This window comes from Neophocaena asiaeorientalis, unplaced genomic scaffold (genome assembly GCF_003031525.2).
Source record: "Neophocaena asiaeorientalis asiaeorientalis breed wild unplaced genomic scaffold, Neophocaena_asiaeorientalis_V1.1 scaffold249, whole genome shotgun sequence".
NCBI lineage: Eukaryota > Metazoa > Chordata > Mammalia > Artiodactyla > Phocoenidae > Neophocaena > Neophocaena asiaeorientalis.
This window is the reverse complement of record NW_020172625.1, coordinates 7,136,542-7,157,600: the sequence shown is the minus strand read 5'-3', so window position 1 is coordinate 7,157,600 and position 21,059 is coordinate 7,136,542. Positions and strand designations below refer to the sequence as shown.

The 21,059-nt window shown below is 37.7% G+C and overlaps 1 long non-coding RNA gene across 1 annotated transcript; it reads left to right on the top strand.

The window, feature by feature from the left end:
* The first annotated feature begins 844 nt into the window (after positions 1-844).
* LOC112395665 (uncharacterized) lies at positions 845-18,540 on the top strand. The gene is made up of 3 exons (XR_003002419.1): positions 845-1,043; positions 8,001-8,094; positions 18,438-18,540. It is a non-coding gene; the product is annotated as an uncharacterized LOC112395665 (long non-coding RNA).
* The last annotated feature ends 2,519 nt before the right edge of the window (positions 18,541-21,059 follow it).

Here is a 21,059-nt window from a genome sequence, read left to right as displayed (position 1 = left end):
TAGTCAAGTACACTGTTAATTTTGTAATTGTATGAGAAACATTTAAAATTAAGATTACAGTTAAGGAGAAAAACTTCTTGTACTGACTCAGGTGAGAAAACCAAGAACTATTCAGCCGATTCCCCGAGGTCCAACCTTCTAATTTTTCCCTCGTGTTTCTCGTGGTGTGTCCTAAGTCTCAGAGTGTGAAGAAGTTTCCAAAGTGAGTTGGGGCTGTGAAAGCTCTGTTTCCTCTTCCAAGGGACCAAATATCAACGTTGACACTTGAAAGGATATAGAATTCTACAAATTATCTACTACTCCATTTCAGACTTTTAAAAATGTAAATACATGATTAAATACATGATTGCAGTAGTATTCTGCAAACAAAAAAAAAAAAGTGGAGTAACTGCAGGCCAATCATTATTCTTTAGCGCAATTTATCCATTGCATTTTACCTTACTTAAAGAAGGTGGCTGCAACTAGTTTTGAACCATTTCCCTTCTACCAACCAAGAATACAAACAGCAGAAGGAAGAAGAGAAGAAATGTGTGGATAATAGCAGGAAAATGTTTAATATTAAAAAGGAGCTGTTTGCTCTCCAGTACTAGCTAGAATTATCTCTATAGGTCTATTTAGTATTTTATATAGAATTACATTTCTAGGGAACAGTTTACATTCCGACATTACCTTCACTGGATCTTACCAGTGTTTGTTCTTCTGTACTACTTGGTCATGATCTGCTTCAAATATTTCTTTGGTATCTTTATTTTCCTCTCATGGTCATTCTATAGAGACATGAGAAAGAATCCGTAAAATTGCATTAACTAAATGTAATCTCTTCTCCTTACTACTCAGGCACATTCTACAGGATAAAACCTCAACAAACCCCTTACTGTAGAGAGAGACAGTAATGGTCAAGGCCACCCACCTCGCACTGTGCTGGTATTAGGAACAAGAAGAGTAGCTGGGAACTCTGGATCACATGCTTCCCCTGCACTTGGGCATGGTTAGCAAGTCACTTTTCAGCCCAGTGATAATCAACACCAGCCTGGAGCTAAAAGGTAACGCAACTGTTTTCTGTGGCCAAGTCTTGACTTAATAAACGTATCAGTCTTGAAAGGTTACCTTTTGGCTTCAACAATCTAATCTGAGTAGCTTAAAAACAGAGCTTTAACAGAAGGTAACCTTAAACGTGAACCCCACTCAGGTCTGTACACAGGCATTTTTGTTTTGATGATCTTTCCTGCTCTTTCAAAGCTTATGGGGATTTTGCAAATCATGCTTTATTTAGCGTTTCTGTAACTCCCTGTAAATGAGAAGAATGATAACTTTAGTGATAGAGATGGCTTATATTTTGGGACACTGGAAAAAGATCAGGGTCTTAAAGAAATAGTAGTAAGTTCTTTTATGCACGCACATCTCCCACTGAGTTCCATATCGTAAGCACCACTGATTTCACATTTTTTATTTCACAATATCTGATTTTCGCAAGGTGTCTATGTATTAGCATTTTTGGGCCCATTTAAAAACATCAGCAACAAACTAGAAATAGAGCCAGAAGTTTATTAAAGAACAGGTCGACTACAGTGTCTAGGCCATCATAAGACAATCAAAACTCACATTTCCAAACTTCATTAAGGGAATGATGAATACTCACTGTTACTTATATGAAACATTTTATACATTGAAGACAGAGACTGAGTGTGAGTTACTGAGGACATTCATTTCTCCCCACTAGAATGTAATCTCCATGAAGGAAGAGATTTTGTTTGGTTGGCTCATTGCTGCATACCCAGCACTTAGCATACTGCCTGGCCCAGAGTAGACGTCTAATGAACATTGATTGAATAGTTCAATAAATTAAAAAGAGTCTGACACAGTTAGAAACTAATAAAAGAATATGAAAAAAAAAGTTACACTTAAACTTAATGCAGGCATCATTGATTCCTGAGTACCTCATAACTGGATGAAATTAAAATACTGTCTGATGTACTGATCTGCTGATGTACTATGCCTTTGCTGCTATGGATGAAAATCAAGAGAACTGTGTAGATAAACTTTATTGTATAAGCAGAAAATTAATTTCATACTAGAAATGGTTGGATGATGCAAGTTGAAATGGACTGTCCATTGATGTTCCTAATGTGGTAGCAGAAAATAAAAATGGTGTCTTAAGTGCTTAGTATTTGATGTCATTAATAGTTTTGTTAAACTCTACAGTGTAGAAAGGTTTTGATACTAGACTGTGCATTGTACATAGCTCTAATGCATTGTATTGCCCACTAGTACTTCTATAATGGTAGATGGTTTGTGCGTTCAGACTCTGAGGCATTAAACATAAATGACTTATAAATAAATAAATAAATAATGTCTTGGTGCCTGGGATGCAGGTTTACGTAGCTGTTATTAAATGCCTACATTAGTCCACCTGGATTGTACTCCTGCTATGCACAAAAAGAAGATGCCGTTCAATTCTGTCAACTGGTTCTCCATATGCTCAGCGTTTGTCAAGCCTATGCATATGGGACAGGATTGAAAACGTGAATTTTTTGTGTGTGCATGCATGCAGATAGCGTTTTTGTGTGTGTGCTTGCATGCATATGTGTGCGTGTATTTGTCTAGATGTCTTCCCACCTATAGACCCATAAATTAAGTTCTTAGTAGCTTTTAGCGTATGCACATATGACCAGATGTGCGTAGTTTCCTCTTCACCTGCCTCCTGGTCAGTAGGGGGAGCTGTCACCTGCCTCTGCAGCATGAGGGTGCAAAGGCAAATTTATTTTCTGTGAGGACCTGTACATCAGTGGTATCTTTTCTCAAAACAAAAGCTATAGATTTTGATTGCTAAATATGTCAGTACGTCAATCAGATAAATTAATACCTAAGAAAGAGTACCATAAGACATGTGATAGTGCATATTATTATAATTTTTTAACAGAAAATGGGTTATAATGCAAGAAAATAAATTAGGTCAATGGTAGATTATTAGCACTTACGTACCATAGCATAGCTATGATAGAAAACGTGTACAGCCTTCATCTTCTCTTCTTTTCTCATAAGCCCCATTTGTTTGATTATTTGTCTTTATGTTGCATTTGGTGCACATCCTTTGTCATCTGCAAAAATTGAGAGAAAAATGGAAAAATTAAAAAGTAGGAGAAGAAAGGCCCGTATGACATATAAACCAACTTTAAAAAATTTAACATGATGTTTTCAGGATTCATCTAAAAATTTTTATCATCTAGTACATACAGGCCCTATATCAAACACTTAGACATATTCTTATTTAATTCTCAAAAATTATCTTCACAGTCCCCAAAAGGGGAGAGGCCAAAACAGCGAGAGGCCCGCGTAACCGCAAAAAAAAAAAAAAAAATTTAACATGATGTTTTTAGGATTCATCTAAAAATTTTTATCATCTAGTACATACAGGCCCTATATCAAACACTTAGACATATTCTTATTTAATTCTCAAAAATTATCTTCACAGTTGGTTTTATTAATCAAATTTCACTGGTGTAGGAATCATTACCTAGGGAAGATGGGAGACTTCTTCAGGCTCACACTACCAAAGGGTGGTTAATTTGACATTTGAACCCAAGTTTTTGACTCTAATTCCCATGTAATTTTCTCTTCTCCTAAACTACTCCTCCAATCAGCTGTTTGCCCAGTGGCTGGTATACGCCAAGTACATGGGATTATTCTCTTCTCAGAGATAAGTTTCCTTTTCCTCATTCTCATGGTCTGCACTTGAGAACAAAATCTTGCTTAATTTCACCATGTGCTAAAGGCGCTCATGTCATTCAAAGAATCTGTTATTTTTATGTTAAGAAGAGCCTGCCATTCTTCTCGACCTGGTTGGGCCTGGCCTACAGCAGAATGTTCTGGGAGCCTTAGGTAGTGGTCTTGTCACCTGTCTAGAATATCAGGAAACGCACAGAGATTAACAGGTTGAATCATTAAGAAGCTGACTAGGGAATAAACAGAATCTGTCCACATATCCGCACTGTGGCTTTGATATCGATTCTGCATTTACTACGATGTCTGACACAATTATAGTGCCTTATAATTGCATTTTGAGGTATAAAGAAAGATGCCTTAAACCTAAACCTTTTATTAATCAAGATAACCAGCAGTATATGTTGTTTAAAAGCTAAGCTGGGTCTTATTTGCTAACACTCTGCTATCAAAAAGGAAGGTGAGTTATTGAATAATTTCATTTAATTCTTAAAAATTGCATGCAAAATACATTTTAATAAGAAACATGTAACAGAAGCATAAGCTCTGTTTAAACGGAGTCATTATTCATAAGTTTTTTGTATGTGTATTGATATAATTATTTGCTAAAAACTCATTATATGATAATGAACTTATCTTAAAGATACTATTAATATTATTGGCAACTCCTACACTTTGATTTTGTTTATTATAGGTGGGATCTTGTCCTAATTTTACCATATAACCTCCAAATCAATACTATATTGATTGTTGTTCAACAACTTTTGCTTAACCTGAGCCATATCACGTCAAACAGGGACTTCCCTGGCAGTCCAGTGGTTAAGACCCCGCACTTCCACTGCAGGGGATACGGGTTTGATCCTGGTTGGGGAACTAAGATCCCTCAAGCCTCGCAGGGCAGCAAAAAATTGTTAAATACTATTATAGTAATTTTATTATTTGTTTAAAACTGCAAAACACCTAACCTTTAATCACAAAGACCACCACCACCACCAATCCCCATGCTTGGATTGTCGGCCTCGCCTTTGACGTAGTAGGCAGAAATATGAGACTGGGAATTGAAAGAATAAAGATCTAATCTAACAAATTGTGTCAGTAATGCTTGAGACCTCAGGTGAGGTTTGAATATAGATTAGATAATCCTTAAAATCCTACAGAGGTAGCGTAGTGCACTGTTGAAGAGCACAGAGCTCAGAGATATCTGGCTTGAGTTCAAATCCCAGTTCCAACATTTACTAGCTGTGTGACCTTGGGCAGGTTGCTTAAAGCCTCTGGTTCCTCACCTATCAAATGGGAATAAAAACAACACCTACTTTATAAGGTTGACAAGTATAAGTGAGTTCATATGAGAAGGGCACCTAGAACTTGGCCTGGTACAAAAGATATATATTTGTACTTGCCATTGTTATCTAATTTACTTAAATATTTAGAACTTTGTAAAATTCTGAGAAGCTCAAATATTCACTCAACATTTACACTTTGAGTCTCTAATTGCATGCCAGCTGCTACACTAGATTTGAGGGCTATATCCATGAACCAGACAAAGATTCCTGCCTTGAGTTTTTACTCATACCAAGTGCTATAATTATAGCCTCCCCAAAATTCCTGTTTATAAAAAAAGTTATTAGCTAGTTCAAGGTTTTGCTTTTTAGTCTTAGTTACTAATGTGTCTAGTTGTAGAAATTTGTTGTCTCTAAACCCGATGATCTTTGCCTCACTTCATACCATTTTTAAGTCAAGTACAGTGTCTAACATATACCAAAGGTTTACTTGATATAATATTTCATATGTTATAAAAAATTATGTCTCATAACCTGCACTAAATATTTACATAGATTACAAGGTGCATCCCAATTTCAAAAAAGTTAAAATGTGAAAGAGAAAAGCTACCTTAGCACTGAGAAAATATTTTATTTCTATTTTTAGTATTAATGATTACATCATCAACTTCATTTAATATATTCTCTCACAATGTAATACAAAGCAAAGAATTCATTGTTATCTACAGAGATCTTCAATATGATAATTTATAAGATATGTCGTAATATTTTTATTAGTCTCATAATATATAAGAAATGAAAATATTTAAACTAACTTGGAAATTTTAAATATAATTTATAATTCAACATCAAAAAAACAAACAACCTGATTAAAAAACAGGCAGAAGAACTGAATAGACATTTTTCCGAACAGGAAGTGCAGATGGCCAACAGGCACATGAAAAGATACTCAACATCGCTAATCATCAGGGAAATGCAAATCACAACCACAATGAGATGTCACCTCACACCTGTCAGAATGGCTATTGTCAAAAAGAACATAAATAGCAAATACTGGGGCGGATGTGGAGAAAAGGGCACCGTCATACACTGTTGGTGGGAATGTAAATCGGTGCAGCCACTGTGAAAAACAGTATGGAGGTTTCTCAAAAAACTAAAAATGGAACTACCATATGACCCAACAATCCTACTCCTGGGTATATAGCTGAAAAAGAACAAAAGCACTAATTCAAAAAGATGTATGCACCCCAATGATCATAGCAGCATTGTTTACAATTGCCAAGACATGGAAGCACCCTAAGTGTCCATCAACAGATGAATGGATAAAAAAGCTGTGGTACGTGCGCACACACACACACACACACACACACACACACACACACACACACACAATGGAATACTACTCAGCCATAAAAAAGAAGAAAATTTTGCCATTTGCAGCAACATGGATGGACTTGGAGGACATTATGCTGAGTGAAATAAGTCAGAGAAAGGTAAATACTATATGATATTGCTTATATGTAGAATCTAAAAAAATACAACTAGTGAATTTAACAAAAAAGAAGCAAACTCACAGATACAGAGACAAACTAGTGGTTATCAGTGGGGAGGGAGGAGGGGCAATATAGGAGTGGGGGAGTGGGAAGTACAAACTACTGGGTGTAAGATAGGCTCCAGGTTGTATTGTACAACACAGAGAATGTAGCCAATATTTTGTAATAACTGTAAATGGAAAGTAACTTTTAAAAATTGTATAAATTTTTAATAAATAAATAAATAAAAATAAATCAGTCCATCTAAAAAAAAGAAGACAATTAGCCTTTATATCTATTTTTGATCCATTGTCCACATATAAAACAGTGAAAGCCCTGTGTGATATCTTAAAATGCCTTGTATATACTTCACCCTCATAAATGTTTTTCTTTTATTTATACATCTCTAAATCTCTATCCACAGAAGTAGAGTTATTGTTTATTGCTGTGGATCACCTATCTTTTTTACAATAAGCTTTTAAAATTCATCATCCTACTATAAGCATTTTTACTTACTGATACACTCTTCATTAATTTTAATGACTTCAAAATTTTTTCTATTATGAATAATGCTGAAATATGCCTGCATATATATACATATAAATGCAGGTATATATGCATATTTGTTCTTTTTTTAAGTATTTTCTTTGGATACATTCTAAAGCTTGAGAGACAAAAAAAATAATAGGTGTTAAATAATTATACTTTGAAGTATTGAAAACCTGAGTTTCATTCCTAGTTCTACAACATTCAATGAGTTTGACCTGAGGCAAACAATCACTCCTTTCAGAGTAAAAGAAATGCCTACGTCTTAAAGTTGGTGTGAGGATTAAATGGGCTAATGTAAAATTGAAATTTATATGAGGAAACTTGGGATAGTGATGGATATGTTTATGGCATAGATTGTGGTGATGTTTTCACAAGTGAAAACTTATTCCCAAACTCAGCAAGTTGTATGCATTAAATATCTACAGCTTTTTGTATGACGATCATACCTAAATAAAGTGGTTTTAAAAAATAAATAAAATTCATGTCATTAGATATTTATTAAGCCATTTAATAAAAAGTAGCTATTATTATTACTTTCATCCTCATCATTATCAATAATAAATAAAAGAATATATACATTTTTGGAAAACATTATATTCTGTTGGCTTAATATATTAGAACACCTCTTTGTATATGATTTATTCCTATTCTTACCGTTTTTGGATTATAGCAATTCTTGTCATCTTTCAATTTTATCAGTAGAGCACCAAAAACTTTTTTTTACCCTCTGTAATGATAAGGAAATGGAAACACATTCTTTATGGTGCTAGAATTAGTAGGAAGAATAGGCTATGTGTATGTTATTCTTCTTGGTTTGGGGTGTGTTTTATCAAACCTGTTCTACAAGGTAATATAAATATTTGCATATTGTATAACAAAATACCTTTTTCCACAGTTGTATTCTTTTCTTTCCTTACAGTGCCCACCTGAAAAACCAGCTTTTTGTTGATGCCAAATCTATCCATCCAGGGCACTCCCAGCTCTTCAACTTCAAGAGAGACGAGTAAACTCAGGTGAAAAACGTTCATGGGAAGGTATCTGGAAGTGATCAAGGTCTACTCTCAGACCAACCCTAAATGAGAGATCAGTAATAAATCCCACACAGTAAGGAAAATAAAAACACTTCTAATGAATACTTCCTCATTATGGCCCAGGGTTGTAATGTCTCAGAGAAAAGATGCTCATATTCATTGAACAGGGGCTGACTAGAGCCACTCCAGCCACCAAAACAGCACATAGAGAAAGGTGGTGCTGCACAAAATGAGGGATGCTGGAAGCTATAATCTATTGCATTATTTCAAACATGCTTGAAGGCACATTTAAGTAGGTGGCATAAGTTATGTTGACTTTATTCTGATGGAAATCTGTCAAGTTTTCAAATCTCTATCCAGGTGGAAATATAAAAGTTTTGAGTCATGACCCACATTAAACTCAATCTTTCCCTACAAAACTTCCTTTTCGGGGCTTCCCTGGTGGTGCAGTGGTTGAGAGTCCGCCTGCCGATGCAGGGGACACAGGCTTGTGCCCTGGTCTGGGAAGATCCCACGTGCCACAGAGCGGGTAGGCCCGTGACCCATGGCGGCTGAGCCTGCGCATCCGGAGCCTGTGCTCCGCAACGGGAGAGGCCACAACAGTGAGAGGCCCGTGTACCGCAAAAAAAAAAGCCAAACAAACAAACAAAAAAACCTTCCTTTTCTTTACGTTGTTAGAGATTTTAAGATTATAAAATATACCAGCTACTTCATACAGCCAATAGAGTCCTTGATGATACAACTTTCCCCTCTGTTACTATCCAAAAGGCAGCTCATTTTTAGAATTAAAGAACCTGAGATTTTTAGTGGTACAAATATATGCCAAATTGCTTATATCGATACTGCTTTGTGAAACGATTTTTACTTCAGGAAGACGATGGATAGAAGGAGTAAGTTACGCCTCAGAGCCCAGATGCATCCTTATTTCCTGACTCTGGTTTCAATCTGGTATTAACCAGACTAATTGGAAATACCTGAATAGTGAGGATAGTCACAGGAGAATCATTAAAAAACAAAAATATTGCTCTCTGTGGGACACCCCTAGAAATCAAACTTGAAGTAGGTAACACTGAACTACACAAAAGCCTTTCTGCTGTCTTCCCCAAGCCTCCTTTTTGGGGCCACTCTACTTCCTATGTCATCCTCTTTCTTTGCCATAAGCTAGAAGGATCAAACCAGTTTTTCTCTCATCTCAAGGACCTGCTACTGTTAAGTGGCAGACACATTTCAATCATGAAAAGTAAAGAAAGTAACAGAGGTGCTAGGTCTGCCATCATAGAGCTGCTGAACAAATGCCAACAGAGGCTTATTTTCAGATTTCTTGTGATGTAAGAAAAGCATCCCACCATTGTTAAGCTCCTGTTAGACATGCTTTCTGATACTTCTAAGTGGAAGCATTCCTCGCTGAAATATATGTTCTGATCCCAGTGTGTTATTTTGAGAATTTTCTTTAAGTGATTGACCACATTGATCAATCATTATTTATTGTTTTCCTATTGGCTTTGTATAGCAAAATGATGTCTGGTTAACTTTTTTTTTCTAGATAATTAAAATACCTTGTTAAAAGTCAGAACAACCTATGAAGCTGGTCACTCTTTGGCCCATTTCAGCATTTTATTGAGAAAAATCATCTGTAATTGGGAAAGAGATTCTTTAATTTTTACTGAATCCTCTGGAAGAGAAGATTTCCATTCATAACACAAAACCCAACATAAAAATCCTCTTCATCTATCTTTCAGTCACCCCAAAGACCCACTCATCACAGTATGGCAACTTAATCCCAATCTTCTCCCTCTATTTCTAAGATCTTTAAAAATTTTCCTTTAACCCAGCCTCTTGTCTCTCCTATCTCTGCCCTTTCACTCTTTCTTTACAAAGGAATAACTCCCAGCCCTGAGCAGTGAAGATCAATCGAATGGGTTTCAGCTTACTGTTCTTTTTTTTTAAAACATCTTTATTGGGGTATAATTGCTTTACAATGGTGTGTTAGTTTCTGCTTTATAACAAAGTGAATCAGTTATACATATACATATGTTCCCATAACTCTTCCCTCTTGCGGCTCCCTCCCTCCAACCCTCCCTATCCCACCCCTCTAGGTGGTCACAAAGCACCTAGCTGATCTCCCTGTGCTATGCGGCTGCTTCCCACTAGCTATCTACTTTACGTTTGGTAGTGTCTATATGTCCATGCCTCTCTCTTGCTTTGTCACAGCTCACCCTTCCCCCTCCCTAAATCCTCAAGTCCATTCTCTAGTAGGTTTGTGTCTTTATTCCTGTCTTACCGCTAGGTTCTTCATGACATTTTTTTTTCCTTAAATTCCATATATATGTGTTAGCATACGGTATTTGTCTTTCTCTTTCTGACTTACTTCACTCTGAATGACAGACTCTAGGTCTGTTTACTGTTCTTACTGTCTCATCCTTCACCCCCTATTCCAGGCTGCCCAACAAAGCCCCAGATTATGGAAACAAAGAAAAAAAAATCCTCCTGGTATGTGAGCGATACAAGAGATTCTGAAAATTCACCTGTAATTTTTTTCCTGTACCATAACAAAGGGTGACATGTTTAAAAGAATAATATATATAAAATCAATTATTAAAGAAATACTATAAGCAAGGGGAGAAATTTTTTATTACTAATCACTTCATAACATGACTGATTTTCCATTTCTTCTATAAGAGATATCTTTAAGACTTCTTTTTTATGTTGTTTTGAGTGTTAAAAAAATTCCTAGGTTTATAATAGTTCTATAAATTTAAAGTAGTACTTGGACATTTTGTTTCCTGCTATTGTCTTTAAAAGAGAGAAGAGATATGGGAACATATGTATATGTATAACTGATTCACTTTGTTATAAAGCAGAAACTATCACACCATTGTAAAGCAATTATACTCCAATAAAGATGTAAAAAAAAAAAAAAAAAGAGTATTTGACCGCTTAGCAATTCTCTCTCTGATATGCTGAGCTCTAGCTAACTGCCTGTTGCCTCTGATTCATTGCATGAGAGGGAAGAAGTGGCTTTCTTAGTCATAAACCTGACTTCATATACCTTGACTGAAACCAAAGGATTCAAAACTCAAAGCAAAATTTAAAATGTACTTTCATGGTTTCTCTGGCTGTACATTTCCCAGTCATGAGGTTTGGCCCAACCAAGAGGCAAGGATGTCTGTTTCCCATTAAGTAATTTCAAACTATGTACAACTTATATTTAAACTAAAATCTGCAAAGTTAGTAAAAATAACTTTATAGCCTTGTTTCTCCTAGGACCATCTAACATGAATTGTTTCCAATTTTAGAGAGGGTCAGGCCCTTTCTACTTCCAAATAAAAAAAAATCTGAAGCCAACACATTAAAAATATTAATAGTATCTTTTATATAGGGAGTGAGATTATGAGTCTACAGTTTCTGTAATCTATATCATGCTCAATTTAAAAAATACTTGAAATTATTTTTGATATGTGAGAAAAGGCAATTGGGAAGACCTATTTTAATAAGAGAACTGAATGCCTGAAAATTTATTATCCTTTACTGTGGGGAAATGGTCACTCAGGTCTGTTATGAAAACATTTGTTGGCCATCAGTTAAAAAACCCTTAGTCAGATTATTTTAGATTCTGAAAAGAAAGTGAAAAAAAAAAATGGTTAGGGGTAAGATAAAATCTGTTCTTGGGAGAACTAGCTGTTATATTTAAAATATATCACTGCTTCTAAACTGGATAGACGCATTTCTTGCCACATAACTTTATCCCTGTTCATGCAATGCTGTTAACTTTGAGTTGTAATATTCATCTTTCAACAGTAGTAGGATTCTAGGAAACCGAACTCATTATAACTTTCTCCACTGAAGAGCTGAGTTCTGAAGTATTCATCTTCACTGGGGTATCAGTAAAGATAGGCTGGGTTATGTTGTGAAAGCAATTCCAAATCTTAAGGCTTAGCACGTACAACTTTACTCTGCTCTTGCCTACACAAAGCCATCTGTAGTTCCAGTAGCTCTCTAGGGCAGCTCCCTTCTAAATAGTGACTTAGGGATCAGGTTCTTTTTTTTTTTTTTCCTTTTAAATCTTGTAGCTCTACCATTTGGAACTGCAGTCACGTGGCAGGGGGAGAGAAAGCTTGAAGAACTTAAGTGCCTCATTCCAGAAATGACATGCCATTTCCGCTCATAGCCTATTGGCTGGAAGTAGTCTTATTGTCCAGAACTAACTATATAGAGACTGGAAGATGTAAGAGAGCACATGGAATATTTGATGAGTTTTATGGTCTGTGCCTTAGAACACATGCGACTTTTAAGTCTCAGCAGTGAGAGTCTAGACAATCCTCAGCTCTCTTTTCCCCCAACATAGCCACCCTGGAAAACGAGAATTTCTGATGGTGGCCCCAGAAGATAAAAAGAGCCTGGGTATCTGTGGTACTACTGGGAAGGGCACTGCTCTGGAGAACTATCAAACTATAGCTGACTTTGGGTAAACAAGACATACACTTTTATATATTAAGCTGGTGAGGTTTCAGGGGTCATTTTATTAATACGATATAGCCTATCCCATCCTGAATAATGCAATTGGATTGGAAATGTCTTCTGCCTTGCTTTTTTATCTTTTTTGTTCTTATTTGGGTTTATTCCCCATTTTAATCACATTATTTTTTAACTAAATTTAAATATGGAGCTACAAGATCACATTTTTAGAGTCATTAGGTAAGATAGTAGAAATTATATCATAAGGAGAGGAAATATAACCCTTATCCAGTTGAATACATAGGTTGTACAAACTATACAGTCATTGGGAAACAATGAAATGACCCAGTATTTCCTTCCCCCATTTTCACAAGTCAGGCATGTCACATGACCTTTCTCCTAGTCTCTGGTTGCAAGTCTGGGCAAGGATGTCCTCTTTCTCACTCTCAAGACTGCGTTAGCCTTGGAGCAGGCACTGTAACTGGATGACTGACTCAGGATGGTCCGGAGCATAGACGGTTAGAGTCTGAAATGTTTCCTGGTTAATTCCTGATTGGAATTATTCCAATTGTTGGTTTTCTGAGAATAAGTGAGTAGGGAAATATTTTTCCAGAAACTCTTCAGCCAAATAATGTGAAACTCAAGATCCTGCTAACATGAGAGTAGATTTTCTAACACCTCCCTACTTTAAACCAAAATTATGTCACCAGATATTCACGGTAATGTAACTGAACCCAGAAAGAGTGTTTGTGGAGTGGAACCTATTTGTTTCAATTCATTACTGTATATTTAATACCCTGATAAAATTGCTGTATTCTTCTTACACCAATATGCATCAAAAATATTTTTACATATATTACAGTGTCCTCAATGTTCCTCCGTTATCTTTGATTTTTCTCTTTGTATGTCAAGTGAAATTATGCATTCAGAAAAAAGTTACTGAACTCTGACAAGATTTCATAAAATTATAGGTGAGATAGATGTACAATAATTAAGGTCAAGTAAACCACTACTTTTCGCAGAATGATTCTTAGGTTTCTTGTTTTTTTATAGTTGAAACAACGTAAGTATATGATTTATTAATATACCAAATAGAAATACTTTTAGTGAGAAGAACATTAAACTCCATGGGCTATGACAGTTTAATTGGCATTAGCAGCCAGGATCCCAGCAGAATAAGAAATGGCATACTCAAACTGGATAATTGATGAGATTTTAATAGAAAGGATTTTTTAAAAAAGGTACAGGGTGAGGTTTTAGGAAAACAGTGAGGGATGGTGCTGTATCCTGACACTAGCAACAGCAGGGAGCTGTTTCTAACCCTAGAACAAGGGACACAGGAGAGAACAGTTATGAGAACCTAGGGAGAGCAGCTATATAGAAAAGACCATCCAAGCTTCAGGTCTCCTGCTAGTGTCTTCCTTTGGCCAAACTCAACAGGAGGTGAGGAGGAAAGGGAACTATTGAGGTAGCCCCTATGTATTAATTTCCCACAACAAAGAGCAGAGTGAAAAAGCATGAAGAGTTAATCTGGGAAATGGAGCAAAAGAGATATGTATAGCACAATTGGTGCATGACTTTAAAAAATAAGTTTAAATGGCATGCTTACTTTTTGGCTAAGTTGGACTCCATCTACCCCTCCTGTCATCAGACAACATTACTTCTCTCTCTTTTCCCATTGTTTCATATATATATATATATATATATATATATATATGCCTTTGGGGAAGAAGAACCACATTTTGGTAGTTGGCATGAGGCCCTTAAGGGGTAAAACAAATCAGAGAAGGGTTGGAATACCATCTATCTCCTACACTGTTTGTTGGATTCATTTTGAGACACCACAGAGAAGTCAATAAAATAGACCAAGAAACCATGGGAATACTAAGAGTTTTTAGAGCCTAGATGACAAAAATGAAGAGTTGAGGTAGGAGATTCTTCTTCCCATCTTTGCATGGAATCCAGGAATGTTCTGGCAATCCCAAGATTGGAAGCCTTTGATGCATCTGGCAACAATACTATTGACATTACTATTGAACTCACAGTAAGCGGTGGCAATGGTGGGGTTTTCCAAATGGCTTCATGAGCAGTGGAATTAAGCCACAAATGAGAGCTGGTGGAAAGAAAGACCAGAGCAAACCTGGTGGTGTGCTGGTAATATTTGACAACCAGCTTTCCAGGGAGGATTAAAAAGCCCTGGTTTATAGTCTTTTCCATCATAGCCAATTTCAAGCTATCAACATAAATTCACTAAACATGGATTTGGGAGAAATGTGCACAGCTGGCTCTTGTGAGCTCATGGTCACCCTTCCAGCACAGCAATGGCCACAGACCCTGTATCCTGATGGTAGCTGAAAACTGACTTGGGAAGCGTGTGAGACACCTTAGATGACATTGTACTTTCATGGTCATTACGTTCTGCCAATCAAATGAGGGGACTGTTGCCATCATGATTTAGGAATACAAAGAAAGAACTACTTAATTCTTTTCCCTGTGGTCTTACTTAGGTCAGTGAACTCTGGGATATCAGGGCCGCATGAATAATACATCATAATTACAAAAATTCCAGAAGGTATGCTAAAGACCTTTATGTATGGAATAAGCAAGAATATGAGTGGGATGGAGCAATGCAGTGTCTAACACAAGATCATGTGGATCCTATTCAGGCATTTTCTTTGCTACTGTGTGACCATCAATATTTCTCCTGGTTTGACATGGGTTGTTTCCCTTTCCAGCCTGCTTTAGTGACTCTCTCTTCCTAACTCAACATAATTGTTTCCCTGGCTTTTCTTCATTTTCCCAGGGTACCATATAACTGCTCAAGCCTGGTTTGACTCAGCAGTACCTTCTGATTTGTATGGGTGAGGCAACATGCATTGCTCAAGTCCCATCTTCTATTTCCTGGTCCTGCCACTCCCAGCTTCAAATCGACTCTTGCCTGCTCTTGTACTCCTTCAAATTATGTAGAGATTCAGCTATACCCTCTGACTGCCCTTCTGGCAGGTTCTTGGAACTTGCCGGTAGTTTGCCTCATGTTGGGTAAGTTATGGCACATTCCACTGAAAAATTAGATCACTGCCAGATGCTAAAACAGGATTATCTATTTCAAAAGTTCAATGTAGGCAGTACATCTTCTGTACCGTTCCGTCTCCACCTTCAGTGACATTTGACCCTTCCTTGTCTCTTTCACATCCAGTAACCTAAAAAGCAACTTTATTATTGGGCTTCCCTGGTGGCGCAGTGGCTGAGAATCTGCCTGCTAACGCAGGGGACACGGGTTCGAGCCCTGGTCTGGGAGGATCCCACATGCCGCAGAGCAACTGGGCCCATGAGCCACAACTACTGAGCCTGCGCGTATGGAGCCTGTGCTCCGCAACAAGAGAGGCCGCGATAATGAGAGGCCCGCGCACCACGATTAAGAGTGGCTCCCGCTTGCCGCAACTAGAGAAAGCCCTCGCACAGAAACGAAGAGCCAAAAATAAAAAAAAAAAAAAAGCAACTTTATTTAGTAACTGTGTGCATCTTGAAACCTAAACTGACCTAAAACCATTAAGAGAACTAAGAAAATCACTTCTATTGGCTTTCGACTGGTAGAATATTGGGCACTGGAAGTTATTTTGAGGCAGGGTGATCTCTTTTGTTCTGAAGAGATCGTATCACAAATTAAGTCAGCACTCCTCTGGTTAAGAAAGGAGCCTTATAGTAAAATATTATTTGTATTTGATGTTTAACTTTCTCACTATTCTGGGCTTCATGCCTCAGCTCAAGTAGTCAAATAACAAGGTTCTTTGCTCACTGGATCATCCATAATTTATATCTTTCTTTATATTCCATCATGTCAACAAAGGCAATTTATAGCACAAGATCTGATTAAAGTATATGCTTACTTCCATGAGCTTGATTTTTGTCTACACAAGGATCCTTGCTCAATCTGATTGGGATTTATAATTCTCTTTTAAAGAAAGCTAATTTTATCTTAAGGCAGATAAATATATATATATATTTTATATATATTCTCTTGTATATATGTTCATATACACACACACAGCCACTGGTAAGCAATATTATCATCCCCATTTTATAGGTTAAAAGAAGTCTGAGGCTTAGTAGGTTAAATAACTGGTTAAATAACGAACTCGTTTGCACAGTAAGATTCAGGATTTAAGATCATTACTTATTTATTTTTAATTCATTTATGTCTATCACTTGAGTAAAAATATAACCTTGATGAAGACAGGTATATGGACTTCTGATCACTCCTATATCTTCAGTCCCTAAAATATTGCCTGGCTTGATTGATATTGGTTGAGATGAGAAGGCAGGTAGGATATCCTCCAGCTAACTATTCTCAGTCACTGGGCAAGGGATGATGAATAAGGAAGAGGTTCTGCAGGTTAGAGGAAACAAGGAGGATGGTAGAGACATGAGTAAGTGTAGGTTTAATTGAGATAATATTAGAATGTGTACTGATTTGTGTTTTCATAAAATGTTTCCACCATTGGTTCCTAACTTGTCCAGTTATGCAAGAATTAAGCAATTTTTGTTTTTTCATCATGAGCTGATGATCTATAAGCATGGAGTTATTCAGTTTTAAGAATTTTGTTTAATCTACTTTTTCATGCATGTGTTAATTAGAGGTTGGCTGAAATGGAAGGTTAATATTTTTGTCTATATTCTGTTTCTAAGTTTGAATACTGACTTAACTTGGTTCCCTGGGAAGAAAATTGTCTCTATTTGTATTAGAACATGAGATTCTGCTGTTTTTTTTGTTTTTTGTTTGCGGTACGCGGGCCTCTCACTGTTGTGGCCTCTCCCATTGTGGAGCACAGGCTCCGGACGCACAGGCTCAGCAGCCATGGCTCACGGGCCTAGCTGCTCCGTGGCACGTGGGATCTTCCCAGACCGGGGCACGAACCCGCGTCCCCTGCATCGGCAGGCGGACTCTCAACCACTGCGCCACCAGGGAAGCCCACACCTTTTGCTTTTTTAAAAAAAATTTATTTAATAGACTATTTTGTAGAGCAGTTTAAGTCAAGACGATGCCATACTGTCCAGTATTAGTCCTAAATCCAATATGACTGGTGTCCTTATAAAAAGAGGGAAACTTGAACAGAGAGACAGAGACACACAGGGAGAATGTCATGTGACCACAGAAATAAAAGGAGAGAACCGCCTGTGGAGACAGATGTAGAGGTTGGAGTGATGTATCTATAAACCAAGGAATGCCAAAAATTTCTAATTAATCACCAGAAGCCAAGAGAGAGGCACGGAACAGATTCTCCCTCAGAGTGCCTAGAAGGAACCAGCCCCGCCAACACTTTGGTTTTGGATTTCTAAACTCTGGAAGTGTAAGACAACAAATTTCTGTTGTTTTATGCCACAAACTTTGTGAGACTTTGTTATGGTAGCCCTAGGAAACCAATGCAGCAAACCCAACTGAAAATAAGTAATTTCAGAAGTGGTCCCAGATAGCATACTCTTGGATGTGATTTTGGAATTAGATCACTTGCCAGCTGTATAGCAATAGAGATCCCATTGTAAGAGATCAACTGTGTTAAAAACCTCCTACTCACTCCAGCATTATAACTGCTATAATTTTCACCAGTGGTGAGTTGGGATGGGATACAGGTGAGAGGAGATGCAATGACTTGCACAATACTAAGCATCTGAGAAATATGGAGGGATTTGTCAATTACCAACCTGGTGTACTGTGTGAAAGAAAGTTAGAAAGCCTCCATGGGAGCATTTAAAGAGATCCACGATTTCTGTAGCTAGAAAGCAGATGGAACTGAAGATTGGATGATGAACTATATGGAAAAAACTCACTCTTCCTCCTCTGTGTCTCTTTTGTTCTCACACTACTACCATAGTCACAACACTTCCAACACCAGATGTGTGGGTGTTCTTCCACACCAAGAAATTCTGACACCAGCTGGATGTGATACAATTTATCTCAGTTCTGACACTGTTTACCTGGAGATAGCATCAGATCCTACAAGGTAAGTGTTCAGTCCCACAAGACTTCTCCCCACTTCAGATGCCAATCACACATAGTAGTTGCCCACAACTTCCATTTGACTAGGCTATAAATCAGAGGTTCCCATGGCCTCCTCCCCCTTGGATTTGATAATTTGCTCCAAAGCAATTCACAGAACATAGGGAAACACTTATACTTAATAGTTTATTATATAATAAAGAATATGATAAAAGGTGCAGATGAACATCTAGATGAAAAACGTGTAGGACAAGGTATATGGGAAGGAGTGCAGAGCTTCCATGCCTTCTCTGGGTACATCACGTTACTCTCCCAGCAACTCCATGTGTTTGACCGCTGGGAAGCTCTCCAAACCCCATACTATAGGGATCTTTATGGAGGCTTCATCATATAGGCATGATTGATCATAAAATCCATTTCTAGCCCTTCTCCCCTCTCTGGAGAATGGGTAGTGGGGCTAAAAAATTCCAAGGTTCTCATTATGGCTTGTTCTTTTTGGTGACCAGCCCCCATCAAAGAGCCCACCAAGGATCACCTCATTAGAACAAAGGACACTACTCTCACCCAGTAAATTCCAAGGGATTTAGGAGTTCCACGTCAGGAACAAGGGTCAAAAGCCAAATATTAGAACAAAAGATACCCCTAGTACTCTTCTCACTTAGGAAATTACAAAGCTTTAGGAACTCTGTGCCAAGAACTGGGGGCAGAAGACAATATATAAATTTTCTCTTATTTCATAAGCACTTTTTTATTGTAAAAATAGTAGAGAAATAATGATTACTGAATCCACAGCCCTGGCAAGTTTTTTATGCTAAAATCAAAGCCCTGATAGGAAAGGAGTGGGGTTCTAAGACATTGAATGGAGACATATGGGTAGATGTGTTCAGAACATGGGACCCCTGATTCCTCTGAACCCCTGGGCCTGCAAGCACAGCCTACTTTGTTTTGCTGAAGAATAGCAGCCTTCTCTTGCCTGAAGACCATACCAAAACCTCGACTGAGTTGGATGCTTTGGAGGATAGTAATTGTTCTCTTCAAGATCTGACCCCACTCCCCCTCCTTGTCCTCTAGTTCTTTAACAAGTCTCAGCATGGGCCAACTAGGGAAGTACTTCCTTGCTAGAGGCAAAAAGGAATTATTTACCAAAGGAACTTCAGGACCCAATTAATTGTAGCAAAAGAAATCTGGGGTGGAGGTGGGAGAGAGCAAGCCAGGAAGTAGATCTTGATAGCATTGGACTTGGGTAGGGGTTAGGGATGGTGAAAGATAAGCTCTGTAAGGGAGAACTGTCCAATAAGGGAGCATTCTCCCATGACTGAAAACTCCCTGGCAAGAACACCTGCAAATGGTCCTAAAATATTGTTGCGATGGTTACTGGAGGCTTGCAGGGACAAAAGGCTCCTATTAAATTAAGGGCAAATGACAGAGTTCCCCTGGCAGAGCTTTGAGGAAGAAATCAAAAGGCTCAGGGAAGTAAGCTTGTTAGAATGGCTCTATTGTATAACGGTTAAGAACCCACCAGCTGGCTAACCATTCTTTGGAAGGGCCAGAAAATGCTCTCATCACTAAGCTTATGAAGAATAAGCTAGTGATGGAGGTACTGGCATGTCTGGCAAGCTCAGTGGTGACTGCACCACGGTTGATGATAGGCAATATTATTAGAGAACCAGCTTCCCTGCTGTCAGTGGGAATGACATGATTCCAGAATAGCAGAGGTCAAGTGGCAATACTCAACCACTAGAGATCTATGGTGATGGTTAATATGCCAAGATGTTGCTAAAGGAAAAATAGATAGACAGATGACAAGAGCATGGCTCGATATACATAATGAAAAATTATTAGAATTGGATGGCATAAGGCTGATTTCATCAGTGCCCATGGAATACCACTTCCTCATCCAGTTTAAAAACCGAGCCAGTCCTCACACCCACAGAAGGGCCCTACAATGCCACAAGTATATACTGTAGACATTTCTGCAATTTGATTTGTCATATTTTGCATATAATTCACTTGTAATTTGAAATTAGTCAGCAAGTCCACTATGCACATTCTAGTCTCTTTATACTGGCTGATGACGCCTCTCATGTCCGGAATACACTTTTGTACCTTCTCTGTGTGAGTGCTACCCTGTTTTTAGTCTTCAGTAAAGTCTCTCTCAATGACCTCCATGTCCTGGTAGTCTCCCCTTCCTCTAAACAGCTATCCTGTTCATTTAATATTTACTATATTCAGCCTTGATTAGTTGTTGAAATTTTTATATGTACAGAAAAGTCCTGGGAATTCCCTGGCGATCGAGTGGTTAGGACTCTGTGCTTTCACTGCCGGGAGCGTGGATTCAATCCCTAGTCAGGGAACTAAGATCCCACCAGCAGCGCAGCACAACCAAAAAGAAAAAAAGAAAGAAAAGTCCATTTTTCCAACTCGATTCTTAGACCCTTGCAAACAGGATCAATCTTATATGCCAGTACTTATTACAGTGCTCTCTTGCTTAACAAAA